The sequence below is a fragment of the Neopsephotus bourkii genome, unplaced genomic scaffold, assembly GCF_033783945.1.
Source record: "Neopsephotus bourkii isolate Nb327-2 ecotype Australia unplaced genomic scaffold, CSIRO-AGI_Nbou_v1 NB_616, whole genome shotgun sequence".
NCBI classification, from domain to species: Eukaryota; Metazoa; Chordata; class Aves; order Psittaciformes; family Psittacidae; genus Neopsephotus; species Neopsephotus bourkii.
This window is the reverse complement of record NW_026901116.1, coordinates 2,506,071-2,533,039: the sequence shown is the minus strand read 5'-3', so window position 1 is coordinate 2,533,039 and position 26,969 is coordinate 2,506,071. Positions and strand designations below refer to the sequence as shown.

General features: G+C 52.8%; 1 protein-coding gene across 3 annotated transcripts in view; it reads right to left on the bottom strand.

The window, feature by feature from the left end:
* The window catches only part of LZTS3 (leucine zipper tumor suppressor family member 3), a 43,735-nt gene extending 17,195 nt beyond the window's left edge, over positions 1–26,540 (bottom strand). For 2 of the 3 annotated variants that reach the window (XM_061351954.1, XM_061351956.1), the window contains exon 1: positions 331–486. The gene's annotated coding sequence lies outside the window, so the exon portion shown is untranslated. Of the gene's footprint in view, positions 1–330; positions 487–26,354 lie in introns of those variants that run through there. The other variant, XM_061351955.1, reaches the window with a different exon arrangement.
* Between the last annotated feature and the right edge of the window lie 429 nt (positions 26,541–26,969).

The following is a 26,969-nucleotide window of genomic DNA, read 5'->3' as shown; positions in this document are numbered from 1 at the left end:
CCCCAAACCAACCAAGGTGCCAGGTCTTGGTGCTTGATGGATACCAGGGTGGGTTTATAAGAGGGTGAAATAGCTCTCCCCACGCTGAGCACCCACTTCCATGCACCCCATCCCTGCTCTGATCCCCCAGTGCAAACACAGCCCAGCGGGTCCGTCCCATCCCATCCCATCCCAAAGAGGCACCTGCAGCAGGTCCCACGCACTAATCCACTGCAAACCCTCCCTTCCCCTGCCTGGCCCCTTTCTGTTCTCAAACAAAGACTCGCAGCGAGACGGGGAACAAGAGGAAAGAAAAGACGCTCCCAAAAGCCAGCACCCACCGGGATTTACCTGGATAACCCAGGGATGCATCCGGGGCTCCCCATTCTCCATAGGTTTTGAGGTTCATCGTCTCCCTGCTTGGTACCCCGGGCAGGAAAACAAACTAATACCTGCAGAGAGCAACCTGCTGCTGGGTTGGGGCCAAGGGCCGGGCTCTGCTCTGTGTGATTGGCCACTGCTGGCCTTCGCCCATGGAATCTTAACTCTTTGTGCCCATCGGCATGGAAATGAGCCCAAATCCTCAATGCGGGACTGCGGGGTCTTTGGTTTGGTTAATGGGGTTTAGTGGCTTGGTTTGGGTCAGATGGAGTTTTGGGGGTCTGATTGGTTTCGTTCACGTGGGAGATTTGGGCTCTGACACATTGGGTTTTATACAAATAGGGATTTAGGGGTCTGGCTTGAATTGGGATTTGGGGGTCTGATGGCTTGGTTTTGCTTAAACGGGGATTTGGGGTCTGACAGCTGGTTTTGCTCAAATAAAGGATTTTTGAGTCTGATGTTTTGCTTAAATGGAGATTTTGGGGTCCAACCCCAAAGTAGAGATTTGGGGTCTGACTGCTTGCTTTCCTTTTTCAGGTAAGGATTTTGGGGGTCTTGGTTTTGCACAAACAAAGGTCTGACAGCTTGGTGGGGGATGTTGGGGATCTGCCATCTGGTTTGTGGGGTTTTTCTTCAAATAGGGAATATTGGGATCCAAAGGCTTGTTTTGCTCAAACAGGGATTTGGGGGTCTGAAAACTTAGTTTTCCTTAAAAGAGGAATTTGGAGTCCAATGGTTTGCTTTTTCTTAAGTAGGACTTTATGCACAAACAAGGAATTAGGGGCCTGATGGTTTTGCTGAAATGGGAATTTGGGGGTCTCGCAGCTGGATTTTTCCATATGGGAATTTTGGGGTCTGGCAGCTTGCTTTTGCTCAAATAGGGAGTGTGCAGTCTGACGATGCGGCTTTTTTCAAAGGGGGATTTTGGGATACAAAGTCTTGTTTTGCTCAGTTATTTTGGGGTCTTCCCAACATGGGACCCCTCTCCTCAACTTTCCCATCCTGATGGGAAAGGGGATGCTTCCCAGCACTACAGATACAGGGGCAGAGAGCCTGATAACTTCGCAGCATCCTCGGCTTTTCCTTTGGAGGTGGTTTGGGTTAACTGACATCCTCAATCTCAGCGAGGCACTGAGAGGCAGCCTGATACCCAGACAGGCCACATTCTCTTTATGTGCCAACCCATCTCAACCCTAGACTCCTTCATAAAGCTGTGCACATACAAAACAGCAACAAAAAAAGAGGGATTTGATCCTGTTGTAGCCCATTAACATGATTCTGCATAGACAAAATGCAAAGAGGAAGCAATTTTCTCCCCTGGTTATTGCAGATGAGTGTGAAATGGTCCATCTGTACATTGACTATCTCCTAACTTTGGTGTTTTCTGGCTGATTTCAGCCCATTTGGACAAATGGGATGATGCCCATCACATCACCCTGGACCAGGATCCTGACCTCCCTCCTTTGCCATCACTTTGCCATCCAACCCCCCTATCTTTCAAAGCAGAGTCTTGGTGATACCGGACGGTCCTGAGCTCCTTCTCCTGCCTGCCAGCACTGTGGCAGGAGAGCAGTCAGGCTTCCCATTGGGGCCAGCCATCATCAGCACTTATACTGGATTATTTGCAGCCTTGGAGGGAGTACAATGCGGGGAATAAAGCTACACAAAGCTGCTGCTCATTTGCACTTATTTGCTCAAGTGAATTTTCTATTGGCAGGATGTCTGCATATCAAAGGAGTCCCTGGTTGCGGCCTCTCAAACAGCAGCATCATCGGTGGGCTAATAGCGGCAAGAGAGGTAAAACAGCAATAATGCTAACAATACTCAAATGTGGGTTACACATGCACTTAAACTGCACAAAACGGGCTGCTGGGGTGCATGGGAAGGTGTAAATTCCACCAAAATGGGAGTCCCATGGAGATTCAGGATCTTAATTTTGCCATTAGACCTCAGAAGCAAAGAGCTTGGAAGGAGCAGGCTGGGTTATACATTGAAAGAAGAGATTCCCAGCAGCAGGATGCACATCATAGGATCATGGAATGGTTTGGGTTGGAAGGGAGCTTAAAGCTCCTCCAGCCCCAACCCCTGCCACGGGCAGGGACCCCTTCCACTGGAGCAGCTTGCTCCAAGCCCCTGTGTCCAACCTGGCCTTGAACACTGTCAGGGATGGGGCAGCCACAGCTTCTCTGGGCACCCTGTGCCAGTGCCTCAGCACCCTCACAGGGAAGAGCTTCTGCCTAAGAGCTCAGCTCAGTCTCCCCTCGGGCAGGTTCAAGCCATTCCCCTTGGCCTGTCCCTACAGGCCCTTGTCCCAAGCCCCTCTCCAGCTTTCCTGCAGCCCCTTTAGGCACTGGAGCTGCTCTAAGGTCTCCCCTTCAGGAGCCTTCTCTTTACCTTCTCACCCACCTTGGAAACAGCCATGAACAGATCAAACCCTTTCCATCCCAGGGACCACTCATGCAACAACCAGAGCTGACCCAGGAGCTGGATCAGGACATGGACATTCCCACCGGTGGGATCTGGTGAAGCTTTCCAAGCCAAGGAGCCCTCGGCAGCTCGGTTTGGAGCCGCAGCATACCCAGGCTCAGCAGATCCTACAGGAGACAAGCAGTTTCCTGAGCAGGTTAAGGCTGTGCTTGTCTCCCTTTGGGAGCTGTGTTACGTCTTGGCGCTTCCCACAGATGAGTAAATCAGGATGGAAGAGGCTTTGGATAATGCTGGGAACTCCGGGATAAGCTGTGCTCCAGGCGAGCCATAAACTATTGAACCCGGAGCTCCCATTCCTAACCCAGGGCTCTGATTGCAGAGGCATCAACCTCTCTGCCTCCATCACCTCTGAGAGCCAGCAGAGCCCCCTTGTTTGCAGCCAGCATCACTGTGCAGAGCAGAATAAAGGGAGAAAGAAGAAAGGAGGGAAGGAAAGAAACAGATTCCCTTTCTCTGCTCAGTGGATGCCTTTGACTGCTGTCAAATGGGACCCTGGGGATTCCTGCTGAGTTTTACTCTTCTGCAGGAAAAGCCTCCTGTTTGAGAATGATTTCTGTGGAAATGTTTTGGGATTTGGTTGTTTTGTGTTTTTTTTTTTTTGAGGTGTTTTTTCTTTTTTCAGTTAAATTGGTTTTTTTTGGTTTTTTATGACCCTTTAACAAAACAAAACTCAGTTTTCATAAATAATGATACTGGATTTTTATCCTGTTTTTGTTTGTTGGTTTTTTTTTCTTTTCCCCAAATCCTTCCTTTTGAGGAAAGGAAAACTCTATCAACCCCCAAACTCGGTGCTCCTCAGATCCTTCCGTGTTCCTTTGCCTTTTCCTCGCTGTAGTGACATGAGCAGCTCCCCTCATGGGGTGATTTTGTTTCTCTGCAAGCCATTTCATTCCAAGATCCCAAAGCTCCTGGAGGTCCCTGGATGCAGCAGCAGAAGTGGTGAAGTGTTTTAGCACTGACCAAAGAAGCAGCAAGATGTGAGCTGCAGTGACGTCTGAAGGAGCATCACTGGTCCATGGCTTTCCCTGGGAAATGATGGGCAGAAAGCATTGATGGGCTTGGGCATGCAGTGAGGCAAGGATAGAGATGGAAATGGAAGCAGAGAGTCCATCTGCTTGCACTGGGATTTATCCATAGAATCCCAGCTTGGTTTGGGTTGGAAGGGACCTTAAGGCTCATGTAATTCCAAGCCCCTGCTTCACTTCCACTAGAGCAGCTTGCTCCGAGCCCCTGTGTCCAACCTGGCCTTGAACACTGCCAGGGATGGGGCAGCCACAGATACCTTGGCACCCTGTGCCAACGCCTCATCCCCTTTCTTCCTTAAAAGCTCTGGGGAGCAACTTAGTGCCAAGCATCCTGATGTGAGGAAAAGCTTCCATCCTAATTCCTTTATGCACAAGGACGATAGTTCAATAGTTTTCCAAGCCTTAAGGAGCAGAAATAACTCCCAAGTGAGGGTGCCCTGGCTATTGCACATGCTTCCAGGTTATAAGTGAGGTGAAGGTGTCTCCATTCTGGGATGTCTGGTGATGATGGTAGTCCTTGCTTGGACTGTAAAGTTGGGCCGGAGACCTCTAGAGCTTTAAAATGAGCATCACAATAACTTAAACCCAGCTTCAGATCTCAGCTGCGACCTGATTGTACTCGTAAATGCTTGACACCCAGCAGGTTGTACACTGAAACCAGACCTCCTGTACACTGTACACTGAAACCAGTGTACAAGCAGGTTGTACACTGAAACCAGACCTCCTGTACACTGTACACTGAAACCAGTGTACAAGCAGGTTGTACACCGAAACCAGACCTCCTGTACACTGTACACTGAAACCAGTGTACAAGCAGGTTGTACACCGAAACCAGACCTCCTGTACACTGTACACTGAAACCAGTGTACAAGCAGGTTGTACACCGAAACCAGACCTCCTGTACACTGTACACTGAAACCAGTGTACAAGCAGGTTGTACACCGAAACCAGACCTCCTGTACACTGTACACTGAAACCAGTGTACAAGCAGGTTGTACACCGAAACCAGACCTCCTGTACACTGAAACCAGTGTACAAGCAGGTTGTACACCGAAACCAGACCTCCTGTACACTGTACACTGAAACCAGTGTACAAGCAGGTTGTACACCGAAACCAGACCTCCTGTACACTGTACACTGAAACCAGTGTACAAGCAGGTTGTACACCGAAACCAGACCTCCTGTACACTGTACACTGAAACCAGTGTACAAGCAGGTTGTACACTGAAACCAGACCTCCTGTACACTGAAACCAGTGTACAAGCTGGTTGTACACTGAAACCAGACCTCCTATACACTGAAACCAGTGTACAAGCAGGTTGTACACTGAAACCAGACCTCGTGCAGTATCTCCAAACCAGGTCTGTTTGAAGCTCTTCCCCAGTAACTGTTATGGAACTAATCTGAGCCCATGTGAGGCCCCTTCATCCCCCCGCACTGGCAGGGGGTCCCGAGGCTGCGTTGGCACTGTAAAGCTGAGTTGATGCCAGGGACTGCGATGGGGGGCCCCTTCCTATCTCCAATCCATGACAACATCTGCCCACTCAGCTTGAGGCAACACGAACAAGCCAAAAGACTCTGGTTTATGTCATCCAGTGGGATGGTTTCCTTTGCTGGCAAAACCATCCCCGCTGGTATAAGCTGTCTCCTCCGGTATTGACACAAGGCAGACAAAGCCTCTGCAGTGCTGGCAACACAGCCTGGTGCATTGCCCAGGTCTTCCTGTAAATCAGGGATGCTCCTGCATCGCCAGCTGAAAGCCCAGTGTGTGTGCTGGGATGCTCACCTCTAGTGTGATGGCTTGGCCGTGCTATGTAAGACAAAGGGTAAGATGTGATGCTCTGTAAAAGCTGGTCCTAACCCTGTGGGATTCCTGTCCTGTGTCATAGAATCATAACTGAGGAAACACACATTAAGTGACCACTTCCCTTCTGGCAGCTGATGGGAGGAATGAGTGGAGTTGGGTCTTGTTCAGCAGCCCTTCAAACCACACAGCCTGCAAGGGATGGAAGAAGCCTGTTTCTCTCACAGGAGCTCAAGTCTCATTTATGTTTGCCAACACCTTTATCTAGAACTTATAAACTGAAGAGAAAAGGCTATGGGTGAGCAGTGCTGTCTCTTTTCCCTGCTCCCACCTCATCCCTTTGATGAACAACCCCAGGAGAAGCAGTGATGGTGCCAATGCTGAGATCTCCAGCAGGCAGTGCCCAATACCCCTTGAGAAAGCCAGGCACTGCCAGGCTTCCCAGCTGATGTGTAGACTGAAGAAGCTTGCTTTAACATCCTCGGATGGTTTTCCAGGATGGAGCCCCAAAGCAGCAGGTCAGCTCTGGTAAAACCAAATTGGAGCAGAATAAACTGCAGGCAGGAGGGCTGGGTTTCCACTGCAATCACCAGGTCTGCATGTCTCCTGTTAGTGCCACTTCTGTCCATACTGGGAATCAGGGATATGGCACAGTCCTCTTGGCTCAGGGCGGAAGGGGTTTTCCAGCTTTATAAGGGAGGAGCATGGGCTGGGTCCTCAGCTTTAACCTCAGGTTTAAGTTGTCCCCCATTCTACTCCATCTCTACCCTGGTCAATCTCTTCTGGGCAATACCAAGTGCCTGGATGGCTTCAGCAAAAGCAGAAGCAAGAGACTCCTCAAGCCCTGGGAAGGAGCTTTGGGAAGTGGGATTGGAAGACCAAGCAGGAAGCACCTCTGTGGTGGATACCAAGCCTCTCTGTGTGAACCTCCAGCTCTACATTCCCTTTCCAGTCCACAAGGATGCTGAAATGAAGGTGTGTGTGGGCTGAAATTCCATCTCAGTCCATGACCAGCCCATGGCCTTGGGCTCCAGTGGGAGCTTACAGTTTCCAGTTAATAAATGACCTGAGTGCAGCAAACACATCCCCCAGCTATTGCTTTCCCCATGCTTCCTTATCCTCAAAGAATGTGGGAATTCCCTGCCCTGAAGACAAATTCCTCTGCAGTCACTGGCAATGGACCATGACTGGAAATGGGTTTCACCAGTGGATGAACCGGTGGCTTTGTCTCCACTCCCTGCTCCAGCTATGAGCTTTCTTACTTCCTTTCCTTCTTTTCCTCCAGACCATGCATGGCGAATTCCCCCCCTTCTCAGCTTTCAAAACTGAGGTCTGCTTCCCACCACTGAAGGATTCAAGCTTGCTTCATCTGCAGGCTCATCCTCCTTAAGCCATGCACTGGTTCGGATGCTGTGCAGAGAAAACGAGATGGAAAGGTCCTCATGAGCCACCTTTGCCACCTCAACTGGTGGCAGGATGGCCACGTATCAGTCCTAAAACACACCAAGAAAGGACCCAGGTTTGACCAGACAAGAGGGATGGAAGAGGGTAGGAGCAGACATAGGTGCTGCTGATGTCTCCAGGGTGTTTATCAGCCTTTTGTCCTGAGTATTTGCAGTCAAGGCAGGGTTTACTCCTCATGTGTAAAGCACTGGAGTAGGTTGCCCAGAGAAGCTGTGGCTGCCCCATCCCTGGCAGTGTTCAAGGCCAGGTTGGACACAGGGGCTTGGAGTAACCTGCTTTAGTGGAAGGGGTCCTTGCCTATAGCAGAGTTTGGGACTGGATGAGCTTTAAGGTCCCTTCCAACCCAAAGCACCTCATGATTCTAGTATATGATCTTACGACTGTGTCCCCTCTGTCCAGCATTGGAGGTGGAAGAAACCTATGTCCTGAAGGCACCCATGTCTCTGACCTCCATTGCCTGTCCAGCCATAGGAGAAAGGCAGTGGTACAGAGAGGAGCTGAATCATCAAAACTGAAAACCTCAGAAAGGCTCCTTGGACAGAAATAGCTGCTTTGGAAGCGTTATTGGCTGGAGGCCTGTGATCATGCTGTGATTTCACCCTGGCAGAAGTGACTGTGAGTCACCTGGGAGATCTTTATACACCCTAGAGCAACCTTTGCAGAGGCTGAAGTGTCTGTGTCCCACCAAGCCTTCATCCCTGCAATATCAAACCACATTTCTTCTGCGGTTCACTGGCAGCCTTGGCATCTCCCAAGGATGAGGAGGGGACAGTGGGGTCTCCATGCACGTGCTCCTCCACAGTGTGCTGCATGGAGCAGATGGATGCCCGGCATTTGCTGACGTCTAAAGCCATAGCAGATGTCAAGGATGGGGGGAGACCTGGCTGCAACGTGACCCCCTTCCAGCCCATCAGGTGGAAAGGTGAACAGGGGCTTTTTCCCAACTCAGCAGATGCAAAGCCATTAACTCCTTTTGCTCCTCCATTGATGATGGAAACCCAGGAATAGGCTTTCTACACCACTACCCTTCTGCTTCCTGCCCATTTAGCCTATTGACCTCATCCGTCACCTTCTGAATAAGCCAGGGAGAGTTCAGGGTGAAAACCAAAAAGGAATGGAAGGGAAAATAGGGCCAGAGAGGGAAACTTTCCATAGCACAAAGCAGCGGATTACATAAAGGCATCTTTGCATCATCTGTGGCTGGCATCTCTGGAGCAGTGACTGCATCTGCACCAGCCACCTAAAGAAAACATTATCACGTTACCTTCCAACTCCTACAATTACCTTGTGCATGATACGTGTGCCAGGGCCTTTATCATTGTGTGTACTTTGGCTGTGGAGCTAGACAGGGGCAGGGGTTTCTTTTCATTTCCCAGCTAGGAAAATATTTGGAGTCTGGTGCGGCAGCTGCCCCAAGTCCCTGTGGAAAGGGAGGCTTTGAGGTTTTGAAGTGATGTGTAAAGAGGGGAATATTGTTGTGGCCTCCTTTAGTGCCTCCCGGGCTGGTGGGGATCCAGTGGGACGAATGGCAAAGCTACGGCTTGGCTTTCCCTGCTCCTTCCAATGCTCTTTGATTTCTCCCTTAGTGCTCTGAAGGTGGGGAAACCATTTCTAACTTGCTAAAGAAGAGACCTGCTTTGCAGGGAGATGTTGCTCCCATGGGTTGCTGCTCTGGCATATTAAACAAACTGTTTTGTTCGCCCAGCTTTGGACTTCAGAACCAGCTTTGGGCTTTGAATGCTTCTCTCATCCCTCCGGATCCTCTACAAAAGGGAAATAAGGCTTTGAAGTGGATGCAGAAGTTGCAAAGATTTGGTTTGATGGAGAGCTTTTCATGTGCTCTGCCTTGCTTGTGGAGCTGGAGCTGGCCATGGGATAAGGCTCGGCTCTCTGAGGGCAGCAGGAAGGACATCGCAGCAAGCTTTGGGGCAGGGATGGAGGATGAATGAGGCATAGATCTGGGTTCCTCCTCGTTTTCCATTTGCTTATAAACAGCCTGAGAGTACTGGAAAGCACCAGGTCTGCTGCAAATGCAGTGGTGAGGGGATACATCCCAATGTCCCCCAAAGATGCTCCTACAGCAGCATGGTGTGTATCTCTAACCCTACACTGTCTGGCAGAGCTCTGATGGAACAGCATCGCTTGGCCAAGCATGGACATTATTTCCTTACCTCCCCCTTGCTCCATGCTGTGCGCCACTATTACCATGTTTACAGACACGTTTTGCCTGGGAACATCTCATCTAGAAGGTTTCCTAACCTCAAAAAGCAGTGCCTTGAACACCCCATCAATGCATTGCTGGAAAGAGCGGCTCTGCATGGGAGTGAGGACCATCATCCCAAGGACCTGATGAGAAGGTGTTTCTGATTGTGTTGTGGGTGTGTGCAGCTGGGATTATCCATCCTCAGATGGAAAATGTCCATGTAGAAAGGGGTTTCAGAACCTCCCTCTTTCTGTTTCGTGTTTTTCCACCCAGAAGATACAGAGAACTGGAGGATGGAGGAAGAAGAGGACAATAAAGCTCAACAGAGCTGTAATTAGGGCCAGACCTAATGAAACCCTGTGAGCTGCCCTGTGGTGGCTGCATAAACAACCCAGAGGATACAAGGGGAAGCCTGCCCAGAAGGAAAACCATTTTACTGCTGTTTGCAGGCACTCTCAGGACCTGCAGGACCTCTGGTGTCAGTGATCAGAAACGGTCTTTCCAGTAAAGGAAACCCCATAGGGTCAGACAGCACACGGAGCGCAATCCATGATGTCTCCATCTCTGCTGACATGCCTCCAGCTCAAACCCTCTTGTGGTGTCCTACATCCTTCTGGCTTTTCCTACAGCACTCCATGACTGACACAGAACCTTTGTCCACTGTCCCTATCAGCCAGAAGATGGCCACCACCTCTCACATCTAATGGGCAATGGCCTTGTTCTTACTGGAAGAACCTGTTACGGGCTTGAACACTGGATTTTCACTTACAGCATGGCCTCCTCCCTCATCTATAGCCACTGAGTCAATGCTCAACCCAATGAGCATCTCCAGAGCTGCAAATCCTCCCCATGAGGCTCTGGTCTCCCCAGCCTATCCACATCCCTCAGAGCAGTGAGGTGTGTAAGCATCCAGCTCTCATGCACAGCTCACCCCTTCCCCTGGTCCCCAAGCTTCAAACACATCTTAGGAAAGACTTTTAACCTCTGTCTAGTTGGTGCTTCCACCACGTGTGAAGCCAAGCGTGCTCTGGGCACTGATGCACTTCAGCATCATGAGGAGTGTGTGTAGGGAGCCAGGCAGAGCTCAAAAGGAAAAGGAGTTTCAGCCTGTTTTACCCTGGGGCTGTTGGGGCAAGTGTGTCCTAAAGCAGACCCCATCCCCTCTCAATGAGCAGGGTACCTGAAGGTGAATGTAACTGACCTCTAGATGATGATTTGAGACCCCTTATTCTCCTCTATGAGAACTATTCCCCCTGAAAGCAATGACCCTTATACATAGACCTTCTTCTCAATCATTTCTTTCCCAGGCTGGAGATTTCTAGCCTAGGTAAGTTGTTCTCATAAAACTCAACTCCCTACCCGTTTCCTTTCTCTGTATCCTTTCCAATCCTATTGTATCTTTCATAGGATGTGACCAGAAGCCTTGAAAGAGTAAAGCAAGGCCAGGGAGAAGCTCCAGGACACTGGTTTTAAGTGGAGTTGTGGTATATGTTAGATAGGGATGAAGATCATCCCATAGCAGTGCTGGTGCTGGTGCTGGCAAAGGAAGAGGTTGGACACTGGCTACTCTCTGCTTCACAAAGACACAGCAAGACACATCTCCTACCACACATGGGGACATCTGGCTCTGAGCACAGAAGTCATCCATTGCTCTGGCCCCTTTGTCCTCTTAGAGGTATCCATAACCCTGCATTGCATTTCTGTCCTAGTTCGAGCCTTAGAGATGACAGATTACTTGAGCAACAGCATGACCACCCACCAGCTCTCCAGAGCATCCCTTTTCCCTAGTTCCTTAATTCCAGCAGGTTTCCATACTGCTCAGCTCACCACAACCGCCTTGCACTAAGCAAATAGCCCAAACACCCTGGGTCAGGCCAAGGATCCATCCAGCCCTAACGGAATGGGGAGATCTTGGTGACCAAGCCTCACACCTCCTCCCCAGCTCCCGAAGCCATGCTTTGTGCTGTCCATCCAACCTGAATCAGCGCAGCATCTACAGTTAAAGCTCTGCAAAGGGTCCTGGTGCTTTGTGCTGGTATGAGGATGTGCAAAGGGAGAAGGAAGCTGCCTGGGGTTGAACAACCACTGGGTCTCATCCCTCCTCTGCTCTTGCTCAGGGCAGCAGAATGCCTCAGACATGCATGTGAAATGGGAAGCCGTTGTGAAACAAGCTCCAGAGGGGCCTGGCTCACGTCACCAGCTTGCACTTCCTAGATCTGGGGCAGAACTCATCCCACCACAGCATCCTTATTAATTTGTCTGGGCTGTGAGCAATCCCACATTGTTCATCTCACCTGCGCTGCTGACAGGCACTGCCGCGGGATCTGCCTCTACAACTACCACTAGTGTTCACAGTGTCTCCTCTGTGGGCTTTGATATGAATCTGTGCTGATGAATTACTCAGACATCCCCAGGAGGTTTTAGAAGTGTTGGTGGCTTTGGGGCAGTGCTTCAGACAGCGTTCAGTTGGGAGCAGGACTGCAGTGATAGCCAAGTGACGCAGATGTGGATCTCTGCCTCCATTCATTGTGGAAAGAAGTATTTAGGTAAAAGCCATCAGGAAGCAGGCAAAGGAAGGGATTAGGAGGGAAAAGAAGAAACCCCTTCCTCATGCAGCGGTAGTTGACTGGGGAGCAACCTGCTATGGGATGTAGTTGATGCTCAGTGGGTACCTGCATTCAAGGGGAAGCTTGACAAGTTTGTGGATCAGAAGTGATACACGACCCAGTGCAAAGTGCACAAAGTCAAATTACAGTCATAGAATCAATCCCAGAATGGTTTTGGTTGGATCCAAAGCTGATCCAGTTCCAACCCCTGCCATGGGCAGGGACCCCTTCCACTGGAGCAGCTTGCTCCAAGCCCCTGTGTCCAACCTGGCCTTGAGCACTGCCAGGGATGGGGCAGCCACAGCTTCTCTGGGCACCCTGTGCCAGCGCCTCAGCACCCTCACAGGGAAGAGCTTCTGCCTAAGAGCTCAGCTCAGTCTCCCCATATCCATGAGTGTATTGAGGGATCATAAAGCAGGCTTCATATTCCTGTGGTTGTGGGGTTTTCTTTCCTGCTTCTAGCCTGGCACTGTCTCTGAAGAGCCATTATTGCCGATGTCAGTGTTGCATTGATAAGCTGTGCTGTTGACTGGTCCTGGTTTGAGGCGGCTGCATCACCAGCAAGGCACTGCTGTGGGAGGAGGGAATGGGGTTAACCCCATTCAGTGGTCTTAAAATAGCCGGATTTTTCCCGTTCACGTTGACTCACCCATCACAGACCGCAAATTCCTGCGGCACGTCACAGGGATGTGGGGAAATGGCCTTTCTGTGCCCAAACAGACCGTGTGGCTGTCTCCAGAGTGACCCTTGGGCACCCTCAGAGGGACAGCCCTGTCTTCATAGGCATGCGGGGTGGTGGCACTAAGGGGAGATGTGCCAGCATCCCAGCAGAGTGGGTTTGAAAGGAGGATGGATGAGCATCCTCATCCTCTTCTTCTGTAGGGGTTTACTGGGGACCCTTTTGGGGCTCAGACCTAGCAGTGGGGTTTTCTATGCCTGCAGGCACCCTCCTCCACTGCAGTAAGGTGTCCAGCAGAAAGCAGGACCTTATAGAATCATGGAATGGTTTGGGTGGAAAGGACCTTAAGATCATCCTGTTCCAACCTTCTGCGTGTCCATCCCCATCAAGCTGCATTTCAGCTGTCTCTGGTGCAAAATCCACTCCCTCCTCCAGCTCAAAGTCCTCCCCATCTCTTCTCAAGGGCCAGAGCTTTAGCTCCACATGGAAATGGCTCAAAGGTCCCTTCTCACTGGGTGTTTCCAGCTAAAGAGCAGAAGAGCAGGAAAGACACAACCCCAGTTGTTTCAGAGATGGGGGGAGTAGGAGTTTGTCCATCTGGGATCATGGCCAGGGGCAAAACAGCCTCCAATAGCCACCAGGCCACCCGAGGAGCCCACAGAGACATGGGCTCCTGTTGGCAAGAGCGGTGGTGACCACAGGAGATGGGATAAAGGAGCAGGTCCATGTATTGAAGCCAGAGGCAAACAGCTTGGCGAGCTTTGGTGCCAGCCAGCTCCCTTCTCCACGCAGGATCCCATCCTGTCCCACTCAACCCTTCCCTCTCTAGCACTCAGATCCTCATGGTCCTCACCCAGCCTGCCCAAAGCTCTGTGGTTTGATCACTGAGGCCTTCTCCCACCAAAAGAAAGCTGCAAAAGGATGTGCTTACATCTCCTGCCCTGCTTGGTCCTGCTGATGCAAACCCCCAACCCACGGCTGCAGCTGGGGTTAAAGGAAGGGTTGTCATTGATATTAAGGGAACCACTTCCTTCCCATCCCCTCCTCCAGAACAGCTTTTTGTCTTTGGGTTCATTTTCTTCCCTTGCATTAAAAAGGTTTGACTCTGATGTGTTCTGAATGGGTTCAGCAGCACTCAGTGCCTCTTGGGATGTGGATTTCTGGGTAAGGGGAGGAGGAGGAGGGAATTTCATTGTGTCCAAACAATCAAATACAAATGCCAAAGCAAACCTCAGCTCCTCCTGCTGCTCTTGCTCCCTGCCCGGGTCTGTTCCTCCCTGACGTGTCCCATGTCCTCACCCAGTTCCTCCTATAGATCAGCCGAGGCAGCTGCCCCCACGCACACTGCTCATCCCTCACAGAGCTTTCCATGACAGCTCCACCAGCAGCCCTCCTCTGCAGTGGTAAAAATGGGGTATCCATCTCCTGGCCAGATCTGATGCAGTCTCTTTATGAGCTGCCAGGGGTCTTCATCCCTCTGCTGCAGCATCACAAGTCACCGGTGCTGAGACACCATGGATGGGTCTGAGCACTTCTTGCTTCTCTCCTATGGGGCCAGGCTGAGAGAGCTGGGCTGGGTCAGCCTGGAGAAGAGAAGGCTCCTGAAGGGGAGACCTTAGAGCAGCTCCAGTGCCTAAAGGGGCTGCAGGAAAGCTGGAGAGGGGCTTGGGACAAGGGCCTGTAGGGACAGGCCAAGGGGAATGGGTTGAACCTGCCCGAGGGGAGACTGAGCTGAGCTCTTAGGCAGAAGCTCTTCCCTGTGAGGGTGCTGAGGCGCTGGCACAGGGTGCCCAGAGAAGCTGTGGCTGCCCCATCCCTGGCAGTGTTCAAGGCCAGGTTGGACACAGGGGCTTGGAGCAAGCTGCTCCAGTGGAAGGATTGGAACTGGATGAGATTTAAGCTCTCTTCCAACACAAACCATGCTGGGATTTGATGACTGTGTGCTTGGAAACTCAGCCACCAAGTAACCAGTGCACGCCCAGGATCTCCCATAGTACCCACCACAAACCCCTTTCTCCCTCTGCCAAGTGCTCGGAGCACATCACAGATGGTTACAGAGGGTCCTGGGAGCCTCAGGTGATGCCAGCCTGCAAACCTGGCTCAGAGACGGGTTGCATCTGCTGTGACCGTGACACTTGGCCTTGGGATTCCTTATGGACCCCCTGTGACCCACACAGATGGTAAGGTGACAGCGCTCTGTAGCCAGGGTCACTGGCAGTGATTGATGGTGTTACATGTGGTGGAGACCTGTTTATGGTATGCATTCATCCCATGGATGAATATCAGCTAATAACACCACCCTCTTGAAAGAAAGAATGAATGGTCTGGTTAACAATATGGCCTTTTGGCAACACTATCAGAGAGCCAAAGGGTCTTGGAGACCCCTGTTACATTTGGGCTGTCTTTTCTCCCCTATAGAAGAGCCAACGTTGGTTACCAGAACAAGAGCTTGTTGTTATTCTGTCTGCAGAAGATTACGGCATTTACTCTGCAATTCAGTTTACAATGAATGAATCTCCATCCCAAACGCTGCCCGTATCAGATCTCTCCTGGAGGTTCACAGACAACAGGGAGGAAGCCACTTTCGATTTGATTTCTGCAGGATGAAGAGCAGTGAAATAACTGAGCTGCAGCAGCGCTCCCCATCCCCAAGCTGGAGATCAGGAAATTGCTGATAACAACAGAGAATAGGCAGAAACGCTCAATAATTTGTCTTCTGGCTTGGGCAAAAGCAGGCTGGTGTCCTTGTATTGCTCAGGGGCAACCAAGTGCTTTCTAGTCCATTAGTAACCAAGGAAGGCACTAAATGGCATGGATTAAGGATAAGCATTTTTAAACAGTGGGCTCAGATTAATTTGCTCCCAAGAGCCCCATAGAAGCAGGATGAGGACTGGTGCTCATCCTCTCTAGAAGTCCTGGGGTTTCTGATCCTAGAAGGCTGGAATGATGGTAATTGCAGGGCAATACTGAAGAGAAGGGGGAAGAAGAAGAGCTGGAGTGATGCATCTGAAGCTGGCAGAAAGTGATGCAGGACTGGAAGGATGGAGCGTGGGAAGCTGTCAATATAAATAGATGCCTCATGCAAAATAGGACTTTGCAGATTCTTTCAGCTTCACTTGGGGCAGGATGTATTAGATGACCCAGGCAGCTTCACAGATGGGAATATGCAGTGTGAGGTGCTTTGGTTACAGCGACATGGTTATTCTGGTTAGAAAATGAGCCTGAGTTAGCACTGAAGTGTATGATGGAGAATGGTGAAGTGATGGATCTGACTGGGTGCCAAGGGCTGGGATAGGGGTGTTCCTAGCTGGGATCCATGGAGGTCGTCCCAGCTTCCATCCTCCCTGTGCAGCTGATGCTAAGAGAAAACAGGACCAGGAATAGGAGAAACTCATTGATCCTTGCCCATATTTCCCCTCCCACAAAGCTTTTCAGGGATGCCTCACACTTGAGGTTGCCTCTGGACCCCCTGAATGGTTTAATGCCATTGGAGGGCAATCATTCTCCATGACTCCTGGTCCCTCCTCACCCAACCTAATGGCATTTTGTCCTCCATGAATATTTATCAGTGATTTCTGCAAAACGATGCCTTCTGTGAAAAGCTACTTCATTTGCTTTATCTTTAACCCATATTTGGGTGATCTCCAGTTGCATTTTGAGGAAGAGCAAAGAGTCGCATCCACTTATCACTTCATGCTGTAAACAGGCACCTTAATCCAGTTTAGGCTCTGCAGTATGATATGCTTGGAGTTTTGGTGCTTCTTGGGCACTCTGGGAGTTAAAAATCACTGTTCCCCTCTTGGAACTCCTCTGCATCTCTACAAGACACAGGGATACCTGTAAGAAGCATCCCTGGGGCAAAAACCATCCCATTGCTGTGATTCCCATCTCTTCCCTGAGACACTGGCCACTGCCAACCCCCAGGGAGGCAGAATTCCCCAAGGTAATTTATGCCAATTACTGCAATCAGCTAATTAGCAAACAAGATCGATTGGAATGAAGTTAAGGTGTCAACAGCTATTATGCAAGCTTGCCTGCGCTGGAGGAAAGCCGTTCTGGGAGGACCTGTGAGAGCTTTGGGGTCAAAAAGCCCCCATGGGTGGGAAATGGGACGAGGAGAAGGGGTTGCAGTGGTAGCAATAGAGCTAAGGGGATTGAAACATTGCTGAGACAAATTAAGGAGGAAAAGTGTCAAGAATGGGAATTGATCCAAGTAACTGCTTGCAAACATGAAGGGAATGTCGGAGGGATGATGCTCACCAGCTAGGCTGGGATGAGAGGGAAGTCAGTTCTTCATTGGGGAATAGCTGGGCTGCTCCATAGGGATCATCCCCAAAGGAGAGAGGGGAGAAGGGGGGGGTTCTCCCCTCTGGTGCAATATCAGGGTCAAACAGCCTGGGAATAGCTTTCCTTTCCCCTCACTGGCCGCAGTGGGCAGGAGGTGATGCGCATCCACATCCATGACCCGCACCAGAACAGCTCCACCATTAAACATGATTGCCACTTTGGGAAGTGAGTCGCCAGCCTGAGCTTGCTTGGGACGCAATGATATCCCACTGGGAGTTAGAGCCAGCCTTGCTTCATTTCTGCCTGCAAGCATCTCCTTTGGGAAACGCAAGCCTGAAGCTGGATGGGGCTACCCGGGCAGGTTGTGGGGCTGAGGGACCAGCTCCAACCCGGAGCTGGCATAAAGCCTGCAGAGGCATCAGCTAATCCTCCCCTAAGCCTGCTGTGATGGATTTAAAGGGTGTTTGTGTCACTCGCCCCCGGGATCAAGATCCTCAGAGGATAAGTGTCCGAAGGAAATGAAGGGATTCTTCTTATTCTTCCTGCAGTGGGGCTTGCAATAGAGCCGTGGCCCCTGCTGGGATGCTCAAGGGGTGGCAGTGGGAGGCAGTGGGGGGGGCCTGGTGTTGTCTCCTGCCTGCTCTCCCTCAGAGGAAAGGGATGCGCGCTGTAATCTTGTGCTGCACTTTGGGATGGGAGTTTTGCTCCGGAGCTGGCAGATGCCCTGGTTTTATCCCAGCAGCTGGCCCAGGGAAACGTTATTCATCAGCCCAAATCTCTGCCGGTCTTTAAAACCCTGGAGGGTGCAAGATTGATTTTCACCCCCATGCCATGGGGGGGGACTGGAGTAAAAGGGTTTTTCCTGGTTCCTGCCCTGGCCAAAGCTGGGGCTATAACCAGCTATAACCACTGTCACATCCTCAGCTTCTCCGCTAAGGAGGAGGGGAAAAGACATCAACAGATTGATCCTAGAATCCCAGCCTAGTTTGGGTTGAAGGGAGCTTAAAGCTCCTCCAGCTCCAACCCCTGCCACAGGCAGGGACCCCTTCCACTGGAGCAGCTTGCTCCAAGCCCCTGTGTCCAACCCGGCCTTGAGCACTGCCAGGGATGGGGAAGCCACAGCTTCTCTGGGCACCCTGTGCCAGCGCCTCAGCACCCTCACAGGGAAGAGCTTCTGCCTAAGAGCTCAGCTCAGTCTGCTTTTGATGGGAAGTTCACTGAAGAACGAATCTGAGGACTGACCTCCGAGTGGATGCATCCACACAGGTGATGCTGAGAGAGCTGTGCTGGCTATGAGGGTAAACATGGCATGGGGAAGTTGCTCATGGGACTTGTAGGACTTGGTTTTAGATCTAAACAGATCCCTTTTACCCCCTTAAACCCAACAGCAGGAAGTGTATTTAACAAAGCAATGCCACCCTAACCCTAACCCTAACCCTAACCCTAACCCTAACCCTAACCCTAACCCTAACCCTAACCCTAACCCTAACCCTCACCTCTGGAGCTTGAAGCTATGCTCGTTTCTCCCCAGGTCCTGTGCTGCCGGCTGGTGCTGCTCACCCAGCGCACTGCAGGAGAGGGAAAGAATCCCTCCTTTCTTTTCCAGCCATCAGGAATGCCGCTCACCTGCTGCCCCTGGGGAGCATTGGCTGTCCCGGTGGGTGCGGAGCCTGTGTTTGTTTGCTCAGGGATGTATTTCCTTTAATGCTACCATTAAAACCCACTTTGGGCCCCTGTGAGGGCAGAGGGGAAGGCAAAGCCCTGGGCTGGCACTGAGGGACGTCAAGGGGTTGGTTTGGCCCTGCTGCGCTGCGCATCACAGGGGAGATGAGCTCGTTGTGCTCTGCAGGTCACCCACTCACTGCTAGAGCCACGAGGTTGGGTTTGCAAAGCTCTTGTCTGGGCTGTACCAAAAGGAGTGTGAGCGGCAGGTCGGGGTGATCCTGCCCCTCTGCTCTGCTCTGCTGAGACCCCACTTGCAGCACTGTGCTCAGTGCTGGGGTCCTCAACATAAGGGCATGGAGCTGTTGGAGCAAGTCCAGAGGAGGCCACGAGGATGCTCAGGGGCTGGAGCACCTCCTGTATGGAGATAGGCTGAGAAAGTTGGGGCTGTTCAGCCTGGAGAAGAGAAGGCTGTGTGGAGACCTCAGAGCAGCTTCCAGTATCTGAAGGGGGCCTATAGGGATGCTGGGGAGGGACTCTTCATTAGGGACTGTAGTGATAGGACAAGGGGTAATGGGTTAAAACTTAAACTGGGGAAGTTCAGGTTAGATACAAGGAAGAAGTCCTTCCCTGTGAGGCTGCCCCATCCCTGGCAGTGCTCAAGGCCAGGTTGGACACAGGGGCTTGGAGCAAGCTGCTCCAGTGGAAGGGGTCCCTGCCCGTGGCAGGGGTTGGAGCTGGAGGAGCTTTAAGGTCCCTTCAACCCAAACCAGGCTGGGATCCTTTAGTTCCCAGTTTAGTTCCCACTCAGTACAATTCTCCACCATTGCTGCTACGGGCTTGTGGGTCTGCAATGCAGCCAAGCAGAGAGAAACTGAGGTCTGCAGGGTTAAGGAACATGCTAAGGATGGCACAAAATGCCAGTAGCAGAGCATAAACCAAAGAGCAAACTTCCCACTGGGGACACAGCGTTGCCATACCTACTCCTGGCTGATGGGGTCATCCTGATTCCCAAAGAGATCAACCCCTGGGCTGTGCAAATGCGACTGCATCCTGGCTTGGATAACCATAGGTGGGGAGGAAGAGCGCAGCAGCCTGTAGATAGGAGGCAAGAGGAGGGCAAACTCCTGCTGTGCAATGGCTGGCCAGGGAGCAGCTCGGCAGCAGTGATTTATGATTCCCATTAAAGGAGGAGCTGGAAGCTGTGGAGAACATCAGGGTCTCCCTGAGCCTGGCACGAGTGCGGTGCTTTATGGGCTGTGTTCAGCTCGCTCCTGGAGATGGGGATTTATGCCTATGCTGAGCTGAAACTGGGGGGAGCTCTGGCCTCTCCTTAAGGCCCTTTGAGAGATGTATGTGTCTGGGGAGGGAGAAATTCATCCTGGTCTTCCCCAGAGCCCCCCTGCCCTGGCAGGGAGAACAGGACCGCAGTGCATGGAGCAGGAGAGCCATGGGAGGTGTGCATCCACTCTGTGTAATGCAGGAGACCATAGGAGTGCAGCTCAGCACCCCTCATGGATCTGGGGTTGTTTTCATCCTCTCCGTTCTGTCCTGGCCTTTCTGAGCCATCCCAGCTGCTTCCCGTTACAGGGACAGCTCTCCCTGGCTTTGCATCTTGCAGCAATCACACTGGGTGGACAACACCAGGGCAGAGATGCATGGTCCGGCCAAAGCAAACATGTCCCTGTCCCATTGCATTGCTGGAGGCAGAAGACCCCACTGCAGGGGAATGCCTGAGGTGGGATGCTCTTCCCATTCCCAGCGTCTCAGAGGGGATGGTTTATGGCTTGGCTGTGCCTCCAAGTGCTTGGGAAGGGCAGAGCTGGGGATGTAATGAAGGCAGCGGTCCATGGGGAGCGGGACGTGCACGCACTAGATCCACTGATATAATTAGAAAGCAGGGACAAGGAGAGGAGCTCCTCTGTCTGAAAGATGGGCTGGATTTTTCCAGCTCCAGAAGCTGGGCTAATAAAAGCTCTGACCTCCCCTTGTGCATCGTCTCCAGAGTGTCTGCAGGGCACTGAGATGGACGGGAGCTCCCATCCTTCAGGGCCTCCAGGGATGGGGCCAGGCTGGAGCAAGCTGCTCTAGTGGAAGGTGTCCCTGCCCATGGCAGGGGTTGGAACTGGGTGAGCTTTAAGCTCCCTTCCAACACAAACCAGTCTGGGATGCTGTGATTTAGCAGGATTTAGTGACAGGAAAACCCTGGCCATTGGGAGAGTGCAGGCCATGCATGGGCAGGCTGGGGCGTGCAATGATCCCACTGCATTTATGGGATGTAGCCTCCTGGTTTGGAGATGAAGAGGTCCAATGTGCCCTGCTGCCTTAGGGGAGAGGGGAGAACCACTGAGAACCATGGAGAACCATGGCAGGGGGCTTAGGATTAGATGATCTTGAGGTCCTTTCCAACCCAAACCATTCTATGATTCTATGGGGTGTACAAACCTGGACCCATAGAGAAGAGCACTCCTATAGGTACACAGGAGAGGCCCATTGATACAGGATGAAACCCAACCAAGTGCACTGGGCTTGCTCTCACCTCCCCTGTTAAACAAGCCCCCCCATTCCATTCTCCTTCCTGTCTTGTCCCTGGCATACATGGATCTGTTGGGCATTGCTCTGCTTCCAGAGCTTCCTATCAGGGAGCAAATCTCCCCCCGGATTCACTGGGTGCTAGGTATGGTCAGAAATTGCTTATCCCAGCTTATTTTCCTGGCTTGGTTCATTGTTGTTATTCCTGGTGCTGGGCTTCCAGAGGAAAACATGTCTTTGGGCCTCATACCAAGGGATTTGGTTAATTCATCACCCGCAGACGCACATGTATTTATTCAAAAGCTCCTCTTGTTATGTTCCTTGGCAACTTCTGAGCCCGTCTATTTCTCCAGCTGATAAATATTTGTGAGCTTGGTTGTGTTAATAATATCATCATCTTCCTTCTGAGCTTCCTACAAAGAGAACGGGATCTGTTTCATCTGCCTAAACCTGGAGCATCCCGCTGGCCTTTGATCGGGATTCGGTCCCTAAGGAAGAGGAGACCCCCTTGTCTCCGTAGTGGGGCAGGGATGAGGGATGTGGGTTTCGTTTGCATTGATAAATGCTGCAGTTCCCACTCCAGCAGCACCCACTGAGGACCGGAAGGCTGGAGGTGGCTGTTGGGTGGGTGGTGAGAGCGAGGAGGGTGACAGGAGATGCTAAAGGGCACGGAGAGGCTCAGAAAGCAACCAGAGAGAAGTCATGGATCAAAAGGGAAAGCTCCTCTCATGGAATAGACCCCATAAGAACCAAGTGCTGGAGGCTGGGATGGGTTCTCTGATGTCTGAGCTGGTCCAGGCTGCAGGTTCAGCCGTCATGGACCCTTCTGCACATAAGGGCTGCCCATGGGCTACCTGCTCCAGTGAGGCTCCAGCTGCTGCAACCACATTATCCCATGGCCTCTCCTATTTCTATCCAGAACCCAAAAGGTTTCCAGCCCCTGCGACCACTCCATAACTCAACACACATGGGTGAGAAGGAAGGTGCCAGCCACAGCAGTCAATGAGAAGGAGGCAGAGAGCAGAGACCTTGCCACTAGGTCTCATTTTGGGTCAAACTCCAGCAAGTTCAGACAAAACTCCTATCTCTGAGCCGGGAGCCAGATAAAACCAGCAGGATCCACACATTCAGTGCAAAATCAAATCTGAAAGGATAGAACTCAATTAAGATCACTGGGAGCCTGATTCCAGCCTTGCAGCTACTGAGATGAAGCAGGAGCTTCTGTAGCTCCTCCATCAGGTCAAGGGGACTTTCAGCTCCCTTTGCCAGGAGAGCTCTTGGCTCCAGCCAACCTTGGATTATCAGGCATAAAGCATCTCCCTCTTCCCTGATAGCTGCTTTAACACCTGGGTTTGCTTCCCTTGCTGTTCAAGGACCTATGTGGACCTTCTTGTGCACAAGGAAGGTGGACTTCCTCCTGGCAGTGCTCTCCCTGCATGGTCCCCTCCTGTTCTAGCATCCCCACTGTAAGTCTCAGAACCATAGCATCAAATAGATTGGAAAAGACCTTTAAGATCATCAAGTCCCACCTATACCCAGGAAGGAGATGTCCTTCTCACCCACCGCCCCACCAAGATGTTTTCCTTCAGGAACAGTAGGAAAAGGCTAAAGTCCATCCCTTGGCTTCCAAGCAATGGAGGGTATCAGTGTGGTCCTGTCCCTCCATGATGGGGGTCCCCACGATGGGAGAGATGAGTTTTGGGTGCACATTGCTCCCTGCTGGGTACCGTATGGACCATATGGTACCCTACTTATCGTAGGGTCTCAAAGCACTCAGACCACCACCAGCAGCTCCAGGATGGAGCATCACCCACGGCTCCTGCTACCAACACATCCTGCATGGAAAGGACTCCCTGGCTGCAGAAAGCACAAGCAAAGGAGGAATCCAGTGACCCAGCATGGGATATAAAGGCTTTATCCATGGAGGAGAAGCTTGGGCAATCAGAGGGGATGGGGGGATCCCTGCCTGCTCCCCCCATAGCCTGCAGGGCAGGGATGATGGGGCTCCTGGACCTGTGCCTCCATTCCACTTTGAGATCCTTCAAATACTGAGGGTGTTTGCCAGCTCCTGTGACAGGAATGACTAATGGGGAAAGATCCTTGGCAAAGGGAAACAAGAAAGCTCCTCCTTTCACCCTTTGTTTGCTGGATTTCTCTCACAGCCCCGGCCATGGTTGGCCTTTCCCTGATGTGATCAGTTCCCCTTCCTGAGACAGCACGTTTTGAGCCCTACAACAGCACCAGCGACTCCCTCTTAACTCTTCAGCCTCCCCATTGGGACATGAGTCCCTTCAGAAACTTCCAGCATCCCGGTTTATCCCGGTTTATCCTGCTCCACACGGAGTTATCAGGCAGCGACTGCCTCTGCTGATGCAACGAGGTTTGCACAGTGCATCTGGAAAACACCCTCCCCATCGGCCTCCCTTTGCAAGGCAGGGGACTGTCCTCTGGGGATGGATGGGTGAGCAAGGGATGCCCTCAGCCTGCACCATGACATGGTGATGCTCTTGCAGTGGGTACCCAGGGCTGATGCTGCAGCCCCCATGGATCTCTTCCACCCCTATCTTTAGTAGGGCAAGGTCTTCCGAGTGTCTTCTCCAACCAGATGCTGTTCTTCCCAATGCTTTTCTACCTCTTCCTTTCGGATTTGGAAGCTGAGGGGCTGTTCCCTTAGGATATCAGCCCAGTGACCCAGAAAAGAAGAGTTCAAGGAGGAGGGAGTTTCATCCCTGTATGGAGCCCGTGCAGCCACACACGCCGCTGCGCTGCTTGCTAAACTCTCACCCCTACAACAGGGAGCCAATGGGGGGGATTTCAATCCCTCCACACATTCCTCCTCTGCCCCATTGTCATCGCAAGGCTCGGGACAACATTCCCGATTCCCTTGTGGGATCCCGGACACGGAATCACGCCTGTTTACAGACCGTTCCCTTCCCAACCTTTGCAGCAAACACAGTCCCCAGCCAGGCTGAACTGGGATGACAGCATCACATCTATATATAGCCACGGCACATCACCGCTCGCACCAGGGCCACACATAAACAAACCCCATGGTTCCCTGCATGGAGAAGGGGATGGCTGATGCAGGAGCCTCCCACCCCTGTCTGCTCCAGGCTGGGGGTGCTTTGAGCTCCTGCACTTGCTTTAATGCCAGCATCTCCCCCGAGGGCTCAGCTGCTGGCATAATCCGCTGATGGAGAAGGTTTGAGGATGAAGGATGCGCTGGAGGGTGTTGGAAGCAGAGCACAGGGGAGCTAAGGGGGTTGCCAAAGGTTACCCCATGGGGCAAGTAGCATCCCCCAGCTTGAATTGCACCCACAGACTCCCAGCTTGAATGAAAGATGCTGCTGGCATCCCCCCTGCTGTGTACTGTGATATGGGGCAGGGCATGCCCCGGTAAAGTGTCTGCCCACCCTCCTACCTCCACTGCATCTCCCTTCGGCCCTCCTGTGTGCTTCTGCCTGCTCCTTGTGCTGCCTGACCCTCTGCCATGGTGCATGGGGCTGTATGGAGCTGCACAGGATGCATGGGGCTCTATGGAGATGCACAGGGCTGCATGGAGCTACATGGAGATGCATGGAGCTTCATAGGGCTGCACAGGGATGCATGGGGCTGCACAGGGATGCATGAGGCTACATGGAGCTGCACAGGGCTGCATGGAGCTGCATGGGGCTGTATGGAGCTCCACATGGATGCATGGAGCTGCGCAGGGATGCATGGAGCTGTGCAGGGATGCATGGAGCTGCATGGGGCTGCATGGGGCTGCATGGGGCTGTATGGAGCTCCACATGGATGCATGGACCTGCCCAGGGATGCACGGAACTCCACAGGGATGCACGGAGCTGCGCAGGGATGCATGGAGCTGCGTGCAGCTGCACAAGGCTGCACAGGGTGCAGAGCAGAGGGCAGAGGGACCCAAGCCTGGCAGAGCTGCAGGCCTTGCCCTGTTCCCCCGCTCCCCATGCATGTAGGGAAGAGCCAGGGAATGCCCAGGGGGTGCCCAGGGGATGCTCAAGGAGCTGTGGAGCATCCAGAGCCCCGATGCTCTCCTCTGGAGCAGAGGGACCAGCCGGCCGGGGGGGAGCTGCTCGCAGCCACAGGTCCCCAGGCTCTTCCTATATCTCCAAGCAGTTTATGGGGTGTCGGGGGGGGTCCGTGTCCTCCCCCATGCACACCCACAGCCCTGCATGGGGCTCTCTGCTGCAGTGCAGCAGCTCCAGCCCCGGTCCCTCCCGGGGAGCTGGCAGAGGGGCCGCTGCCTTCATCCTTCCTTCATCACAGCACCCTCTCTGCTGCTCCAGACGTGCTGCGAGCAGGACGAGCCCTTGGGAAGAGCGGCAGCTCGCTCCTCTCCTGCATGGGGATGGCACCCTGGGGAGCACCCATGGCTTGAGGGTTGCAATGGGTCGGGGGGGGGGGGGGGACACTCAATGCCCACATCCTCACAAAGCCAACGAGGCACCTGGGTGAAGTCCCAAGCGGGGAGCCCCGTGTTGTGATGTCCCCCCCATGTCCTCCTCATTCCCTCCTTCCCCACCGCTGCGGGGCGAGGGCCACCCAGCACCGAAGTAGATGACATAATTCCCGACATAATTCCCAGCACGTTAATCACTCGGCCGCCAGCAGCCTCCTTTGCCTGGATCCATGGATCCATCCCCCCCCCCTCCATCCCCAGCCACCGCTCCCCTCCCTGACATCACTGCCAAAGAAATAAAGAAATAAATGAAAGAAGATGGGAAAGGGGTGGGAGTGGGATGTGGATATGACCTGATCCTGCTGGGCACTGGCAAACAGGTCCGGCCCCCCATCCCCCTTTTCCCTCCCTTCCTTGCACTCTATTTTTGGGATGCTGTCATATCCAAACGGCCCCGAGGGGCAAAATCCAGGCAGCTGCGACTTTAGGCACAAACAAGCTTCCCTCCTCTCCATCGCACCAGACATCGGCGCTGGCAGCCCCTCCTCCACCTCCCTTCCCAAAATCTTCCCTTCCCCCACCCCAAAACCTTCCCTTTCCCAAACCTTCTCTTTTCACTACCCAAAATCTCTCCCCCCCCCCTTCCCCATCCCTAAATCACACCTCCCCAGCGCAGCTCCAGCATCACCTTGCTCCCCGTGCACCCCGCATCCCTCCCACCCCCAAGGGACCCCCTTCTCCTTGGTACCCCCACCCTGTCCCATGTCCCCCCCTTCCACCATATCCCAGTCCCGCTCCCCATTCCCCCCTCTCCCAGCCCCGTATCCTCACTGTTGGCAGCGATGCTCGGGGCGGGCAGGGATCAGGCAGCGCTGGCTCCGCAGCCGGGTGGCCGCTCCCGTCCGAGGGGTCTCATCTCATGTTGTCACATGTCACCATCGCACACACTCCCAGCCACGTTTGTCCCCCCCCTTCTTGCGGCAAAACGGCGGCCAGCCCCGACGCCACCCCCTGTCAAAGCGGCAGCCTAACAGCGAGCAAGGGAAGGATGGAGGCAGGATCTGCTCGCGTTGCCTTTAACCCTTCCCTCGCCACCCGGACAGGACAGGGCTGTGCTGGGTCAAGCCATAGCCCTGGCTGGGGATGGTGGATGGTGGGATGCTTCGTGGGTACCACCCCCCCCAACCACCTTCCACCCCATGGCTCTGGGATGTCAGATGTGGTGATGCTTTGGCTCTGCATCCCGCAACCTCGCCGTGTCTCGTTGCTTTCGTGCCCCCAAAACAAGAGTCCTCCCATAGAGCTGAGCCCCATGCAATGGGTCGGGGAGGTGTGGGGTGTTTTGGGGTCGTGGATGGTGTTTGAGGGCACAAACAGCCCCATGGTGTGTGGCTGGGGGTGGGAGCCGTGTCCATCTGCCTGTGTCCACCTTGGGGTCATGGAAAA